The sequence below is a fragment of the Tursiops truncatus genome, chromosome 12 (assembly GCF_011762595.2).
Source record: "Tursiops truncatus isolate mTurTru1 chromosome 12, mTurTru1.mat.Y, whole genome shotgun sequence".
Lineage (NCBI taxonomy): Eukaryota > Metazoa > Chordata > Mammalia > Artiodactyla > Delphinidae > Tursiops > Tursiops truncatus.
In genome coordinates, this window is record NC_047045.1 from 87412942 (window position 1) to 87430548 (window position 17607).

Genomic DNA, 17607 nt, shown 5'->3' on the forward strand with positions numbered 1-17607 from the left:
GAGTTACGTTACAGCGAATGTTCCATCTAGACTACAACACAGGGGAGGAGAATAAAATGAACAATAAAATGAAATGAATCTGAACTGTCTCAGATTTTTCAGGGAGAAAAAAATCAAAGAATCCCAGACATTGAGGTTTCAACTGAGTTAGAAAAGAACTTGGAAAATAGTGAGGCGCTCTCTTTTCTTTTCATCCGTCCATCCATCCATCCATCCCTTTATTCATGTACGTACTTGATAAACCCTTTTTAAACACCTTACGTGCATCAGGACTGTGGAAACGAGAGGTAACGCAAGGGACCTGCTCTCTCTAAGGGTCTGAGACCTGAAGAGAGAGAGACAAACAGCAACATTTGCAGTACTAAACAAAAACAGTATCGAATGTCCATTGCGAATTACGTTTTGCTCCCAGTTCTGTCCTAAGGACTTTACCTACACTACCTCATTTAATCCTGACAAGATGGGCAGTATTATTATTACCCTTTATACCGTGAACAGCAAGGCACAGCAAGATAAAAAACCCAAGCGAGGCTGCCTTTCTAGGAGTGTCAATGGGGCTGAATTAAGGCAAGGTTGCCTGGATTCAACACCTGTGCTCTTACCCTACATGTCTGTCTACATGATGGGGGCTTCGGTTCATTTGTCCATTGTGAGTGATTTGTTGAGCTCTGGGTGTATAGGAGTACACGAGATGGCCACGGTCCCCGTCCTTGTGTTGCTCGCAGTTACGATCTACAGAAAGCTCCCGGAGACAAGAGCATCACAGAAGAAGGCCCAGCCCCTCTCCCTTCACTGGAATCCCCTCTAACCCTTCCAGTCTCTCTCCAAGCTTTTGCTTGACTTGGTTCTGACTTAGGTGATTTAGGGTTCAGGAGAGATTTCCGTCACTCATGATTAGAATTGTCCATTGGAGGCAACTGCAATTGGGGAAACGTCATCCTTTCCGTGAAGGTGAAATTTCCCTAAAATTTCTACCTCTCGGTCTTTGCTGGCTCGGCCCTATGGTCCCCCACACACTGTATCGGCAACTTCTTTCACATGATAACTTGGGAAATTTTTGGAAACTGTTCTGAGATTTCTTACGTACCCTTTCTCCTTCTTCTCCAAGATAAACATCAAAAACGCCCTCTCTCTTTCATCTAAGAAGTGGTGTCAGAACGTTTATCAGCCTGGCCAGGGCCTGAGGATGGCTGGAGGTCAGTGATGTTCCCATAAAACAGGGTTATGAACTTGGTCCAGGACTGACTTGGGGGATGCAGTGACCCTTAGGACACAGCGCGAGCATTTGCTTCTGGACGTTTTCCGGGGAGCCTGACTTAACGGGGTCCACGGCCTCTGAGGCTTATCACTCAGGAAGAAGATGACTGACGTCACTCGCGTAATACTCCAGACGGTGTCTGACCGCTGCAGGAGGTCTGACCTTAAACTTACCAGAAAGAGGGCTTCCCTGGTGGCGCAGTGGTTGGGAGTCCGCCTGCCGATGCAGGGGACGTGGGTTCGTGCCCCGGTCCGGGAAGATCCCACATGCCGCGGAGCGGCTGGGCCCGTGAGCCATGGCCGCTGAGCCTGCGCGTCCGGAGCCTGTGCTCTGCAACGGGAGAGGCCACAACAGTGAGAGGCCCGCGTACCGCAATAAATAAATAAATAAATAAATAAATAAATAAATAAATAAACTTACCAGAAAGAAAACGAAGTTTTCCATTAGTATGAAGCAGTATTTTCTCAGGACTCCAGGGCAGGCTGTGGAGTCAGGTTGTCTGAGTCCAAAGCCCACCGTGTGATCTTTAGGTAATGACTCAGTTTCTCCAAGTCTGATTTTTCTCCTTCAGGAGAATTCAGTACGTTCTGTGGTGTGTGTTTGTGAGTGTGAGCAAGTGTGTGACATCTATTTTTAGTACACATACACACACCTATATAACACTTGTGTAAGTGTTTGGTTGACACAATATTAGCTATTCTATTTCAGCACAAAATCACTCAGAATTTCCGTCAGCTGGGATGTTGCTTCTTCACTGTATCGTGTTTGGTGCATTTTATCCTCCGAACTTGTCTGCTCGCTTCCCCCTTTCTTTCCTCTGGTTGGTATCAGCCCCTGGTTCCAGTCATTCAGCTTATATGGAATCTTGGTTTGTCATTCAAGTATTAACTCTGCCTTGAAGATATACCTAAACTTGGAAAGCTTATGTTATTAATTTCTATCCAAATATCATACTTCCTTGATTCTTACATGTGCACTTTCATATTGTAATGTTTCTGAGGTGCATCTCACATACAAAATGAGTCATGTTTTTTCCCTGAAAAATGAGTATTAGGTCAGGGCTGTGTTTTCTATCTCATGACATTGCATCGCACAGATGAGAAATGCAGTGAGTTGTTTATGAACAGGATGGTAGAGGGTTCTATCCAATGACATGTCTCCAGAGCAACTGGGCTACATGGTGGAACCACCCCGTGATCATCAATAAGACACACTGTTGCTCAGGGCCCACTCCCAGGAGATACAGATTAACCAGGAATGGGGGCGTTCACAGACCTCCCGGGGGATCCTGACCCCTCAGCTGCAGGCTGAGCCGGTGTCCCCTGCACATCACCCCACTTGCGTCGTCAGAGCACATATAACCGTTGTAGATCGTTGCTGCCAGGACACACTGTGGCCTGTGTCCCGACCCTGACGGGAGGAACGCGTCTGCAGCACCTGTTTTGTCCGTAGAAAGCGCTCACTGTACACTGGCCAGGCCGCGTTGACTTCAACCCACTAATCAGCAGTCTTGGGCTATCGTCTGCGCACATGAGTCCCTGACGCTTCAGCTTCCGTGATGATTATAAGCTTTGCCTCGTTTTCACCACTTGATCTCACTAGAAACACGCAGAACGAGCAGCTGCGGGTCTGGGAGGGAACCTGGGGTCTAATCCTGCCGCTGCTGCTACTGAGGACTTGATGGCCCCTAACTTGGGGACCTTCTGTGTGAATGGGGGGTGTTATATGAACAAGGCGCTATTTAAGGACCTCTGTCCCACATCTTCTCATTGCACACACTGTGCCGTGGAGCTATCACCCCGTTACAGCTTTACGATGACTCAACTTCTGACTGCTCTGTCCACAGAAAGGACGCTACCTAAACATGGCGGTGTGGCCCTAGACAAAGCCAGACCCGTCTCCCCAAGCCCAGGCCAGTCCTGGGAAACCCCGGTCAGCTTATCCCTTCCGGAGAAGCGAGGCTGGTGTGGAACAAAATCCAGGAACCCTAGCGGCCAAGCGACACTCTTGTCGACTGAAAGAAAATGCACAATGTGAGAGTCGTGAGTTCAGTTTTATTCGGGGCAAAACACGGACTATGGCTCGGGAGACAGCATCTCAGATAGCTCTGAGGAACTGCTGCAAAGAGCGGGGGAAGGTCAGTGTTACGTACGATTTTAGAGAAGGGGCGCGTGTATCAGGCACACGTGGCGGCAGAGGCCGGCTGCCGGTCACGAGGAGCAGACGTCACCGCTCATGATTTTACTGCTTTTCTAGATACCGGGAGATGCAAGAATTGGGCTCAAAATCTTCTCCTGAAAATATCTAACTACCCGAAGGCCTGTTCTGCCCGCTTTTCCCAGAGCACAGCGCGCCTCGTCCCTGCTCTCCACCCTGAGCTCCTTTCGGGGGTGTTGAAGGGCAGCAGCTGCAGCGGCTCATGATTTAATCCTCGTCGAGGCAGATGGCAAGCGTTGATTTGTGTTCCCCTCCCCACGGGCCGGCTTATTCACGACCGACCCTCCTCCTTCAGAGCAAACAAGAGCTGCCCCGGCACCAAGGGAGACGCGAAGCTTCCCCCATGTCAGGGGCTGTGGATTCAGAAGCTGCCGCTTTGCCCGGAACGGGATGCAAACGAGCCCCAGGCAGCCCTGCAGCTGGAGTCCACTGACCGCATCCCCTCCCCAGCTCTGCAGCCCCGAGGCAGTCACACACCTGCCTACCTGCTTCCGGCACACACATCCAGACACATCCGCTATAGCTCCCTGCTGACTCTGTGTCCGGGCCTGTTTTAGTTCAGCCCCGAGTTTTGCATGTAAATAAACACCCTGCTCCCAAGATTCTGTGACGAGCTGTGTAGGAGGGACAGCAGGGCTGGCCGTGCTGGAGTCCGCCTGAGCAAACGCGAGAGGGAAATGAAGCCACGTACCTACCACATCCCCCTCTAATGGAAACGGTACTCTCACGTAGCATTTAGATGTCATCTGTCACCTTGATAGGAATGTGGCTCAGTACACTTAGAGAATTTTTCCAAGTTTTTAAGCTGGGTAAATGCGGGAACAGACGGCTACAGCAAGGCCCCAAGCCGTGCCCGCGGCGGGAGGTGGAGCTTCCCACCTGCACAGGCCCCCTGAGCTCCCCGCGAGGCTGCCGGGTGTGGAGGGAGCCCAGCACACAAGCCAGACCTTTGTGCTTCCCACCAGCGCCCGGCGGCTCTGCTGCCGTCTCCCTGGGGAGAGCCTCGGCACCAGGAGCCCGCCAGGGCCAGCCCACCCCTGCCTTTCCGGGTGGAACCCCGAGCCCCGCACGCCGCAGCTCCCCGGCCCAGGCCCCGCCCGGCTTTCCCGGGACTGAGGCCCAGCCCAGGCTGCAGTTTCCCTGCAGGATTATTTTTAAACAGCTATTCAGGCTGTGGCGCCCGAGGCAGCTGCACCGCTTTCTCTCACACTAATTAAAGCCAACTCGATGCTCCTTAGCATATGAATCAAAGCGCCCTCGGAATAGGTGGTGCTGGTACCGCCCTCCTGGGCTCCCCTCCGCCGCCCCCCCACCCCGGCGCTCGGGCCCAGGCAGACGGAGGCTGCACAGGTATCGCCTTCCCGTGGGTTGTGGCCCACGAAGGGTTGCAAATCGCGCAGGGTCCAGAAGTGGCTTGGAATCCGCACCACCTGGGAGACAGATACTTCTGCTGGAGCATCAACAAAACAGAAGCTGCGGGGCGTGCCCCTCCCCGGCGGCTCGGGACTCAAAACTGAAGAGGATGCTGGGGGTTCATCTGGCTCACACGACTGCAGGAATTTCCCCCAGAGTGAGGCGCCCGGGGCTTCCTGTTTTCTGCAGAAGTCCTATGGCTGGTGCTTCTTTGTATCAGTATTTTGGGAGATTCAGAGCAACCCATGTTCTGAGGCTGCTGTGAACTCAGATGCCGTGGATTACGTTGAACAAATGACTGAATATGTTTTGAAACGAAGCAGGGAGGTGCCTGAGGACGATGATGCCATCACCCCCCTTGGCGAGCAGCCTGGCCCTTTCTGAGAGCCAGTGGATGCAGAAGGATGGGGATTAACGTTAGCGACTGGAAGAGCATAGGTAGCTGAGGGGACTGCATGAATGTTTTCCTACAGACCAACCCTCCACATCAGCCTTTAATTATCTCCCTTTTAAGAATCACAGAGAAGAGACTGTTCAAAAGGTCTGAGGGTTTTGTGGTCTGGGGTCTGTAGACAAGCAGAGAGTGTTCAGAAATGAATTCCCGCCCCCATGGCGTGACACACGCTCAGACCTAAACAGTCGCCTCCTGCCGGGACCAGGGAAGCGAGCCTCAACGTCTGCTGCAAACCCTTTATTCTTCCATCAAGCAGGGACTGGAAAGCGCTGGGGGAGGATTTCGAGGCACCCAGAGTCTCGGGGGGCCATTCTGCCAGCTCAGACTCTGTATTTTGCCGCACGCCGTTTGCTTAGGGTAGACCCAGGCGGTAAATCTTTCCTGTAAATGGCCCCTCGGTTATATCAGCACCAGGGGCGCTGACTGAATAACCCAGAAATCATTCTTGGTGACCTGAACACCTCCCGTCTGTCCAGGGAGAGCAGACACCATATCAGGGAGCCTTCTGCTGCGTCTGGCACCTTCGGCAGGAGGGGGTGGAGCCTGCCAACGCTGCCGGCAGTTGGGGTCCCTCCTCACCTCTCTTCTAGGGGCACATCCTCCAAATGGGGGAGACTCACCCCCAGCCAGGGGTGCACGGGCAGCCCAGCTCCCCCGCCTTGTCCGACACTGGGTCTCAGCACACGTAGACCCCAGAGCCACATTTCCAGAGGTGTTGCCAGGTCCCGTAGGAGCCCAGGGAGGTCAACAAGGCCTCAGCGTGAGCCCTGCAGGCTTCTGTCCGGAGACGGTGTCAGTTACAGAAGCAGGTGGTCCCCAGGCAGAAGCAGGAACCAGTCTCCAGAAATCAGAATTCGTGGACTGGGACCCGATGTGAGTGATTTGGGCCAAACTCGTGGAATGAGAAGCTCCACCAGGACAATCTGGGTTCTGGGGGGCCATTTAAGAGAGCCCCGTGTTGCTCAGGAGAGGGACAAGCCAGTCTACGCTGGGTCCCGAGAGCCTGGAGGACACTTGGTGGCCTGGGTTAGTCTCCTCCTGGCCCCAGAGCATCTGCACCGATGGTAATTGCCCAGCCGTGAGGTCCTAGTGTGATTAACCAGGTCAGGACCCTGACTGCTGAAGGACTTGCCGTCCCTGCCAGGTTGGCCCCAGGTGAGACCACATCAGAGGGTGACCGGCAGCGCCCACGTGGCCTGGACACTGCTGCCCACTGGACGTCACGGCCACTGGGCTTGCGTCACGGAGACGGCAGGAAAAGAACTCGTGACTCCGGGGCTTGTTCCAGAGCTGAGAGCTGGGGAGAGAGCCTGAGGGTGAGGGGACCGTCTGAAGGAAACACGACAGGGACATTCAGCTGGTCTCGGGCTCCTGGTGGCGCAGCTGGGGAACGTGGCCCCTTTGCTGGGTAGCAGTTCTGGGTCGTGAGAAGATAGGGTCAGGCCCATCCAGGAAGGGCTCCAAGAGACACAAACCAGCCTGCTCCGGGGGAGATGCAGGCTGAGCCCCCGGCGACTTCAGGGGAGACGGAGCCACAGCCCAGAAGGAGGACCGGGCGGTGGCACAGGTGTGGAGGGGGGTGGACTCCAGGGGAAAAGGCAGAGCAACTCCTGTGGCAGAAATGGGGGGCAGGGGGCGGGGGCGTGAAGTGATGCTAAGTCGGCAGTTGGAAGCTGTTCCCTGCCCTGTGCCGGCGGCTTCACGCCTCACCTCAGGGCGGCTTCACACCTCACCTCGGGGCGGCTCTGTGGACCGAGCCCCGTGTTAGGGACGCATTGCAGGGAGAACACACAGAGCAACGTCACCCTTGACAGGGGAGCCTGCTGGCTGGTCCGGGAAGCATCTGGATGAACTTGAGCCCCCATTTGCCCCTTCCCCCCTCCAAACACAGAAATCTCAGAAATACTTGGAAGGGGACTAGGTTTCCCACAACACAAAAGATGAAGCTCAGGTCCCATAACTGGGTTTCCAAGGGAAAGAGCTGACCAGAGGCTGGAAGACACAGGGAGGCCTCAGTATGGAACCAGTTCAGCAAGAAACAGAGCAAGCCACCACGCCAGGGGCACCTGGCAGAGCCCTGCTTCAGCCGCAGCCGTGGGGCAGCGCCACCTGCGCCCTCGCGGAGGTCTCCGCGGTCCAGGTGGTTCTCCCTGGAGGCTTCAGGGGAGCCTGCATGGGGAGGCCCCATCCAGCCCTAGGGGGGCTCCTGGGGACTCGGGGAGCTGCCCAGGCACCCATGAACAGCTCAGATAAAGGGGAAGTAAGTCGGCCTCCCCGCGTGCTGCGCGGTCAGCTCCCGGGTTAAAGAGAAAACACTTTAATTTCCCAGCCTCATCGGTTACTAGATGACCAGGTGATGCACAAATGAAGATACATGATGACCTTCCTCATTCAAAACAAATTTGGTCAGAATCTGCCAAGTCCTTCAAAAGTCGGGACGAAGTTCTTAGTATTTCGTTTTATCATAAATATATGTTCGATTAACAAAATACTGATCATCCAGAAAGTCCTTTGACTGATGACAAGGCCGCTGTCCCAGGGAGCGTTTGTTGGGGTGGAGTTGCCCCAGGTGGGCATGAACTCAGGGGTACGGCTCGCTGGCTGGCCGTAGGTTCCACCAACGATGACCAGACCCTAGGGGTCCTGTCTTTTCGCTGCAATAAAACCAGCAAGGATTTGTCTTTCTCGGCACCACACTCACAGTCGGAACGTGTTCTCCCAGCCACTTCTCAGGACTTGAGGACAAGAGAGCCTTGTTTCTTGTTTGGCCGGGAGGTCAAGGTCCACCACAGGAGGCGTGTGGGTTTTCCCATCTCAGAAGACTCTCCTGTGAATGTTTCTTCAGTGCCTGGTCCTACGTCGTCCCTCAGGGCAGAAGCCTGTCACCATTGTGGGCAGACGCCTGTCCCTGCGGTTCCCACGGCCTCTGGCCCTCAGCCCTCACTCGGTCTCCATCTCCGAGAAAAACTTCCTGTGACAACAACTCCTGGCTATACCAAAGCGACACCACGAAAGGGTTCTGCCCAACATGAAATACACACGAGTCCACATTTGTCATTCCGTGTTGGTGGTGTCCGCCTTCACTAACTGACTTAGTGGGAAATGTAAATTTGGTCCCCAGTCTCTGATGCAGTTTAAGAATTCACGGTTGACAACGAAGAACTCGTGGCGGCGCCTACTGAAGGGAGAAGAGGGACAGTGACCGCTGTGCTGAACATGTGGGAAAACAGGAGACAGGGCAGGCAGGAGGCGAGGCCAGAGACTGGGGCCCTGATGAGCCGGCCGGCTCAGCCTCCTGTTCTGTTTGGGTTTTCCACCAACATAAGTCCTACCACCACCCAGCACATCCCTTCCTGAGAAAAGATCCATTTTTAGGGCAGATAAAAGACAGTCCTACACTCAAGGCGTGTGCATTGAAGCGAACCTCCGGCTCCACATCTGAACCCCAATAGCTGCCCCTTCTGTGGGCCGCTGCACGCCGTCACTGCAATACAGCCGTCAGCGAGATGCACGCTTGTGTCTGTGAATTCATGCCGTGTTCTGGCTCCTCAAGAACGCATCTAGGAAGTTCAGCAGTTTCTGATGGACGTTAACCCCACACCCAGGAGTGGAAACACCTGAAAAACAGTATTTGAAAGTCTTAGAGAGAAGAAATGAACCCTTTCCCTCACGCTGGGTGGGGTGAGCAATGGACCCACCGCAGCCTCTGATTTCAGTGAACGGGACCTGCTCTCCGAGACGCTTGCCAGAGAGAAGGGGAAACAGTGTGAACGACCAGGACTGCGGGGTGAGTCCTCAGTCACCTCAAGGAGACCACACGGGCCACCACGGTTTGGTCCCACCGGTCTGCACGCGGCCAGGCCCCACGCCTCTCCCAGCCCCTCCGCATCCACCCCTGCGGCTCAGCCCCAGTGCTGACTGCAGGGGTGGCAGGGCGACCGCGTGGGCTCTACCTGCCCGGCTGCCGTGGCCGCTACCGTCCCTGCGCATCGGTCAGTCGCCCGTCACCCCGGACGGCCTGCATGGGCCACGGCCCGTTGTGGTTCTGAGAGCTGTCTCTCTTCTTTGACTTTTCAATGTTTTATTTCTTATCTCCTAAACTGGATTTCAAGCTTCCGGAGGAGACGTTGTCTCCGGCTTCTGTCTCCCTAAACTTACGCCTTCGTTTCGGGGCTTTTCCAGTCACCCTCTCAGTGTGGCCCCACAGGGCTCACCGTCCTGACCCGGCTCCTTCCTCACTCCCTCCTCGCAGGGACCAAGGTAGGAAAGAAGTGGGTGCCCAGGAGGCCCTGGAAACAAGGGGACCTCCTCCCCTTCATCCGACGCGTTAACGCATCAGAGGTGGAGCGTCCCTCCAGACTGGGGTGGGAGGCAGCTCCCACAGTCACCACAGGTTCCTTAGGTCCTGTCTCCTGGGAAGCGCCTCGCCCACTGACGGCAGAAACCGTGTCCCACAGGCGGCGGCCAGCACGGGGTAAATAAGCAAACGTGTGTGATCGAGCAGGGCCGCTGGCCGCCCCTTCCTTGCCGCTGGGTCAGCTCGAAGTCAGGCGGGAAGGGGAGGCACACGGGAGGTGGGCGAGGCCCTGCCAGCCGCAGACCCAGCAGGGACCAGGAAGGACACAGGTGCCTGGTCACCCCACCCCTCCGTCCCTGCACCCCTGCGCCCTGTGGCCCGGGCAGTGCACAGTTAGATGTGATGTGGAGAAGGACGGCCCCTCCACACGGCTTCCCTTCATTCATGGTCAAGAGCAGGAAACGTTTCACTTACTGAGCTGGGAAGTGACTGATGTGATGGTGCGTGAGTGTGTGTATGTGAGTATAGGTGTGTGTGAGAGTGCGTGTTTGTGTGTAGGTGTGAGTGTATGTGAACACGTGAGGGTTTGTATTCAAGTGTGCAAGTATGAATGTGCGTTTGTGTGTACGTATATGTGGGTGTGTGCGTGGGCATGTGTGTATTCACGTGTGTGCATGTACATGAATGTGTGTACACCTGGGTGTGTGTGTATGTGGCGTGCACGTGGGATCTGGAGGAAGGGCCGCCCTTTTTCCCCAGAACGAGGGCAGAGAAAGGCCGGGAGCCTGCGTTCTAAGCCTCTTGCCTCCTGTCCCCAAAGGAAGAGGAATCAGAGATGCCTCAGACGTCCTTCCTGTTGCAGGCGTGTGGCTCCAGGTTGCCGGCTTTCATTGAAATCACCTCCTTTTCGGTGGCCCGAGCTGTGGGTTTCATGATTACGTGGGAAGCAGGTTTCTGTCCTGGTAAGTGGGACAGACGCCAGGACACGGCAGAATCAGCGGGGGTTGGTGCCGCAGCAGGGAGGGTTGCATTGCTCGGGGTCTAGGTTGGCGTCTGCAAAACCCGCCAGCACTGCGGGGGATTCACTGGGAAGGCAGGGGTCTCGGGCGGCCTGCGATCCAGGACCCTGAACCTTCAGACGAGAGCGCAGGTTCCATGACGAGAGAGGATCCAGGAAAAAGGACAGAAGGAGGCCGGATCGGCTCTCGAGACATCCAGACGGTTTTCAGAAACCGGGTCAGCAACGTGGAAAGGGACCTTGGAATGAAGCGGTGTCACAGGGGTGCCGAAGGGTCTGGGACAGCACCTCCAGGCGTTCCTGCCGTCAACCTACAGGAGCGCGGGCTCTCGCCTGGACTCCCCTCCCTGTGGCGTCACGGGGGTGGTCTGATCTGCACTGAATCTCACACGCACACACGGCAGGAGGTGGGCGCATGGAGAGACCCTGAGGGCAGCTCCGCTCAGGACTCGGGCTTCCCAGGAGAAAGAGCCACGAAGCCCCGCTCTGCCGGCGTCCACGCCCGCCCTCCCTCTTCTGCCACGGGTGGAACCCATCCCCTCACCTGCGCGCCCTGGTGTCCCTGGAAAGACACGTGTGTTCCCATCTGAGGGTCCATGGCATGTCTGAGCTGTGAACTCACTTAGGTACGTGGTGGTGGAGCTGGTCCCCACGTGGTGACGTTCGCAGACCAGACCCTGCTATCAGGTGAGGACGGGTGTCCTCCCCTGGGCCCCTGCTCGGAGGGTGGCTGCCGTGAGAGACTCCTCTCCTACTGGCAAGATGGGGCGTCACCCTGGCCAGGGCGCCACGTTGCCCATCCAGCTGCACTGGCTCCAGATGCCCTGCAGATGACGCTCGGCCCCTCTCCAGGCACCGTGCACGGCGGAGGCTCAGGTTGGAAACTGGGGCTCCGTCCCAGCCATGCCCTCATTCTGCCACTCCTGCAGCCTTTGCTGAGAGATCTTTGTCGTGCAGCTCCCCCAGAGGAATAGCACACAGACAGTGGGATTTATGGAAAAGTCAGACTGCTTCCACTGTCCCATCCACAAGGCTTGCAGTCAACGGGCCAGGCTGCTCAGGTAGCCCTTTCCCGTTAAGTCATCGCAGCGTTTGGTCGAGCTACTTCCCCTCCATTCAGGCTCTGATTCTGAGACCTCCCTTAATCAGAGCCGGGAATCACAGTGCAGATCACCCATTGAAGGCCGTCTCGTCTCTGGCTCAGCAGCCCCTCTGATCCCCTCTGTCCCCCGAGGACGGCCGCAGCCCTGCCAGCCCTGAAGGTCTCTGGGTCAGAGACGATGAGGTTCTCCCCAGACTGGGTGCGTCCGTGGTGCTGATGTGGACGCCTGTGCATCTCCGTGCAAAGGACAGCGACCTGCTCTGCACACCCACACCTGTGACGGTTTACAGGCGAGGCGGCCGCATCATGTCCTGCTGCCACGCGGCTCCAGGGAGCCAGCACCGCGCCCAGGCCACACCGCTCAGCGCTGCGCAGCAGGTGGGCAGAGACGACGTCCAGGCCAAATCCCGAGGGCTGGCCTACAGTTCCTGGGGTCGGGGGAGCCACGGCTCCATCTGTACTTAAGAGGAGAGCGTCTGCGGTCACGGCAGGAGGGGCGTTGCCTTCTGAGCGGCCCAGTGATGTGCTCAGAAATGAAGTCCAGGCTCTCCTGGCCGCGTGGTCCCTGGGGGACCCCCAAGAGCCAGCACTGTCCAACAAGGCCCTGAGGGGAAGGCCGAACCTTCACCTGAGAGCCCCCCCACCCGCTCCGTGTGCACTCACGGGGCCCCAGCTGCTGACCACACGGGTCAGAAAACAGGAAAAGTCAGTATCAGGCACTGGGAGTTTCAGGCACCAGATGAGGACATTTGTGCAAACCTAGTTTTCAGTGATCACTTAACCACCGACCAGATTTCCTGGATCAATGGCGAATACCAAGCTTTAAGTACGCAATCACTTCCTGAGCTTCTGAAGATGATATTTTGTTCAGAGTTTAAATGGACTCTTTGAACACTTTGCTCGGCGGACAGAAAGTGAGATGAGCCTTGGAGCCCTCACCCCGTCACCACCCACACTTGTGGATTCACCTTTCTGCTCGGAGGCAGGATGGGCTCCCCATCCTCTCTGATGCCTGCTCTTCCTTCAAGCTCATGCTCCGGGACCTCCCGCTGCAACAGAGTACACGTCTGCACACCTAGGAATAGATTTAAAGACCCGAAACAGACTTTCTGCTTTGCAGCATCATGATATGCCATGGAAACCGCCGTGTGCACCAAGCCGGGTTCTCGTTTAAATAAAGCATCAGGTCAGAGCATCTTCATTTTCTTACATCAAGTTTGCTGTCAACATCACCAAGGCCACAGGTCAAATTTAAAATACCGCACTGTACACTCGGTCTGGAATCAGCTCGATAAGATTAATTCATATTCTTATCCTCATTAAGAAACTAACGCGGAACTATTCTAAATGCGAGGCTTTGACACAAGAGCGGGGACTCTATCCGGGTCTACTTACTGTCTCTCTTACTGGCTGAGTTTGCATGTGTGTCTTCTCAGCTGCATTATATCCTTGGAACAAACGGCCTTCCAACGTCAGGTCCCCAAATGGTCTACCTTCAATCAATAAGGTCTTTCTTGAAATACTGCTGCCCTGATCCTTGAAAGGCGGTGAAGCAACGATCGGCTCGTGCATTCTCAGGGGCTCACAGTGAGCTAAGCAGAAACACTAAATACGACGAACTCAACAAAGAGCTGTGAGCAGTGGGGCCTCAGACAACCTAGACCTCCGCCAACGAGGGAACCTCAGGAGAGCTCTCAGCGTACACCTCCCGTGATGCACACCCCCTAATACACACCCCCCCATGCACACCACCTCCCCCTCTCCGTGACAGAGGACCCAGGAGGTCTGACAGAAGCCTCTTGATCACCAGAACTCAGCTCCCCATGGCAACAAATCCCCAAAGAGCTGACTTCAAACGCAGCTTACAAATTCTCAATATACAGCCCTTGGGCCATGATTTAAGGGAACAATTCAAATATGGTCCAGGTAGACAGAAGCCAGTGATAGAGAATCTATAGAGAACCTATAGAAGGTCCTTATCAGGAAAAGAGGGGGAGGGGAGAAGGAGAGGGAGAGCGGGAGGACCGAGGACAACTTGGACATTCACAAGACAGGTGAATGAAGAATATGAGGCAAGAAAAGAATCTTAAACATAACAGACACCTGGGCATCAGAGACAGAGTATCTACAGACAAAAAGCAACCGGCCTCTGACTTACCCTCAGTAACGACAGATGCGTGAAGGCGGAGGGACGTCGTGCGCAGACAAAGGAGGAGACCTGCCCTCATTACACACCCTGCCCAGGTGTCACCCGTATGCACAGGCAGCAGAGCGGTTGCATCTCATATACAACCTCGGGGATTAAAGCCCGGGGAAAACTTCCTTAAACATCTGTGTAATCCAGTGAACCCTGGATGAAAACAAAAAACTTACACTTTTCTCTCCCTCTTCCCTTCCTCTCCTTCTTATTTTCTTGAGAGATATTTATTAGTTCTCTTCCCTCCCTTCCCTTGGTCTTTCTTTCTTTCTTTCTTTTTTTTTTTTTTTGCGGTACGCGGGCCTCTCACTGTTGTGGCCTCTCCCGTTGCGGAGCACAGGCTCCGGACGCGCAGGCTCAGCGGCCATGGCTCACGGTCCCAGCCGCTCTGCGGCATGTGGGATCTTCCCGGACCGGGGCACGAACCCACGTCCCCTGCATCAGCAGGCGGACTCTCAACCACTGCGCCACCAGGGAAGCCCCCCTTGGTCTTTCTTGAAACAGTGGGACCAGTGGGGTCTGCAGAGCCAGAGCCAAGAAGGTGATCACAGCTGACTAGAGGCTCCAGACGCACCAGAATTTTCTGAAAGATGGAGAACATAAAAGAATTCTGTTTCAGGAGAAGTGACAGAAGTTGCTACAGCATAATGTAAATATAACTTTCACAGGCACTGAGAAACCAAAAAATTCATGCCACTCATTTTTTCCTGGTATTCACTCTATTATGGTGGTCTGGAACTGAACCCACAGTATCTCCGAGGTCTGCCTGTACATTTTTTTGTTGTTATATCACAGCATATCAAGGCAAAACTGAATAACATCAAAGACAAAGAGAAAAATTTTAAAGCAACCAGAGAGAAAAAGACATACTACCACAAAAAACAATAATTCAACTACAATTGGACTGATAAACGCTGAGCTAAACTATTGTTCAACAGGGAGAGAGAAGCTATTTCCAGACAAAGACCGAAAGAGATCCACCTGCAGACCCCCGTGAAATGACTGTGGAAGAACTTCATTCAGTAAGAAGAAAATTAGAGCCAGAGCAAAAATGGGATTTGGTAGGAATGGGGCCAAGAAGCATATAAAAACAATGGTACATGTAAATAAACACTGACAGTAAAATCCATCATCATAATAACACGAACCGTAATGACTATTAGGCAGTTAATAACAATATGAAACTAGACCAATACCAGGGAGATGGCAGCCCAGGTATCCCTACTTCCTTGGGGTCTTCAGACCAGGGTACCGGTTATTCCAGGTCTTGTTAAGCGGAGCGGGCTTGCTGAGACATTTACAGTCAGCACAGGAAGGGTAGACGGAGGACGTACAACTTCTAGCGTCCGAAGGAAAAGGGGGACATTTCGGAAAACCTGATCATTTCCATAAGGCGTAAAAAACTAAATCTAAAGAAAGGCAAAAGGCAGGTCACGGCAAATAGAAGCACAAACAAAAGCTGTGGCTGGAGGAAGTCCAGATCCACGAGGAGCGAGGAGCGCAGCAAACGTACAAAGTAAACTCACCTGTTAGATGGACAGCAGAGCCCAGGGAACCACCTGGGTCCACGGTGGCAGAGCCGACTTGCAACCCGGGGAATCGTGTCCCAGACGGTCCCAGTACCAGACTTTGAGAAATGGCTAAAGCCACGAGAGCAGACGGACGATCCGGGTCTAGAATACGCAGGGTCTCTTGCACAGTGAACTCGCGTTTCGTGTGCTTATGCAGGACAGAGTTCATCCTCCCCGCTCCTCTTTGGTACGGGCCCCCTCCAGCCTCTTGGGCCCCGGGGAACAGAACCCTACAGGCTGCTACCCAGACTAAGCCCTTTGTTTCCTGTGTAGCCCCACGGAGCCCCGCCCGCTCCTGCATTCTCCGAGGGGGCTTGGAGAGGACACATGGACTCCTGGGAACGTGCCCCCAGAAACATTCACCTAAATCCACAAAGATTTGTGTACACGGATAAAATAGCAAAAGTTGGGGGAAACCCAAATGGGGACCAACCACGGCTTGGTTCATAGATCCTGGTGGAGCCGCACGACGCAGCTGTTCAGAAGGATAACGTAGATCTGCAGTCACTGACGTGGAAAGACGCCCAAGACATATTATTAAGGAAAAGAAGGTAACAGAGTCACATGTATAGCAGGATCCAGTTTCAGGACGATTAATTCATGTGCTGTCTTTGCTTCGGTTCAGGCCCAGAGAAACAAAACAGGAAGGGTATCTGCAGGCTCCGACTGTGGCTCTGTGAATGGAATGTGGGCAGGACGGTGGTTGTGGAAATTTTTATTTTCTAATCTTTTCCCACTTCTCTATTGTTTTTTTCACTAGATTGTATTTATTGTACAGACAGGGGAAAAAAGTTATAAAGAGAGGGTTTTTTACTGTAAAGTTATCTTTATATGAGTTTCTAAATTGCTCTTGTCCTTTGTAATAAGAAAGGATTTACCCTGACACCCCGGGCTTTATCTGATCCGCTTATCTACCCAGAATTTTCAGGAGTATTACTCTTACACATCTAAGCAGTGCCAAGGTTTTTTCTATGGCCTTTTTGCAGGGAGGAGGGGTGTGGGCTGTGAGAGACGCACTTGGCAAAGGGCTCCTTTTGTGTTGGGAAAGAATTTGTTTTGATTGTACGCCACAGGGTAATTTTATTCCTATAATAGCACTCATAACTTCAAAGCTAATTTCAATTATCATAGTATTTATGAACAAAGCGACTTTTACCTTGATAAATAAAACCAGCGAGATGATTTAAATAACATCTTCACAGCCATCACCACCCTTACACCACGTCCATCGAGTCCTCTAAAAAGGTTGGTGCAGTGAACGCACGACAGGAGACCGTTCACACGATTAGACCAAATCAGTGTCTGAGGCCAGGCCGTCGGGCCGTCATCCCCAGATTGCTGCCTGCTGTTCTCGCAGTCACGGCTGCCCACGGGCCTCCGTTCTGAGCTGTGGCCCAGAGTGTGAAAGGTCCTGTCCCTGCTCCAGGGATGCTTCCTCTTCCAGCTTGCTTTCTTCCTTCCTTTCCTTCTTTCTCTTTCTTTCCTTTTCTTTCATTCTCTTTCATTTTTCTTTCTTCCTCTCCTTTACTCTTTCTTTCTTCCTCTTTCTTTCTTTCTCTTTCTTTTTCTCTTTCTTTCCCTTCCTTCCTTCCTTTCCCTTTCTCTTTCTCTCTCTCTCTTTCTTTCTTTCTTTCTTTCTTCTTTTTCATGTAAGGATGTTAAAGACAGCACTAATTTCCAACAGGTCAGGGTGATGGGCACCCAGGATCTGCAATGCTCACGGCCATTGCTAGGGGATTCGATGTGGGTCCCCAGTGACTCTGCCCCACCACAGGGACTGAAGGAGGGACAGTGATTACAGTGTATGTGGGACGTTTACAGCCTCTCGAGCTTTGGAGCCCTCTTTAATTTAATGCCTATGGTACTACATTACACAAGGTAATGCCCACATCCCCCTCTCCAGGTGATGAAACTGAGACATAGGGCAGGGATGAGGCTTCCCAAGGTCATGGGACCAGTCTGTCCACATGGGAGGAAGACTGCAATCCGAACCCAGGCCGTCCATTTCCAGAGAGAGAGTGCTCAACTGGAGACTCTGCTGTGTCCAGCGGAGGGTCACAGACTTGCTAAACATACCTGC

The 17607-nt window shown here is 53.8% G+C and overlaps 1 long non-coding RNA gene across 1 annotated transcript; it reads right to left on the bottom strand.

The window, feature by feature from the left end:
• Positions 1–7643: 7643 nt before the first annotated feature.
• On the bottom strand, positions 7644–16283 carry LOC141276056 (uncharacterized). Its single transcript, XR_012324987.1, has 2 exons — positions 15483–16283; positions 7644–8959 (listed from the first exon to the last, which is right to left on the bottom strand). It is a non-coding gene; the product is annotated as an uncharacterized lncRNA (long non-coding RNA).
• Positions 16284–17607: the final 1324 nt, after the last annotated feature.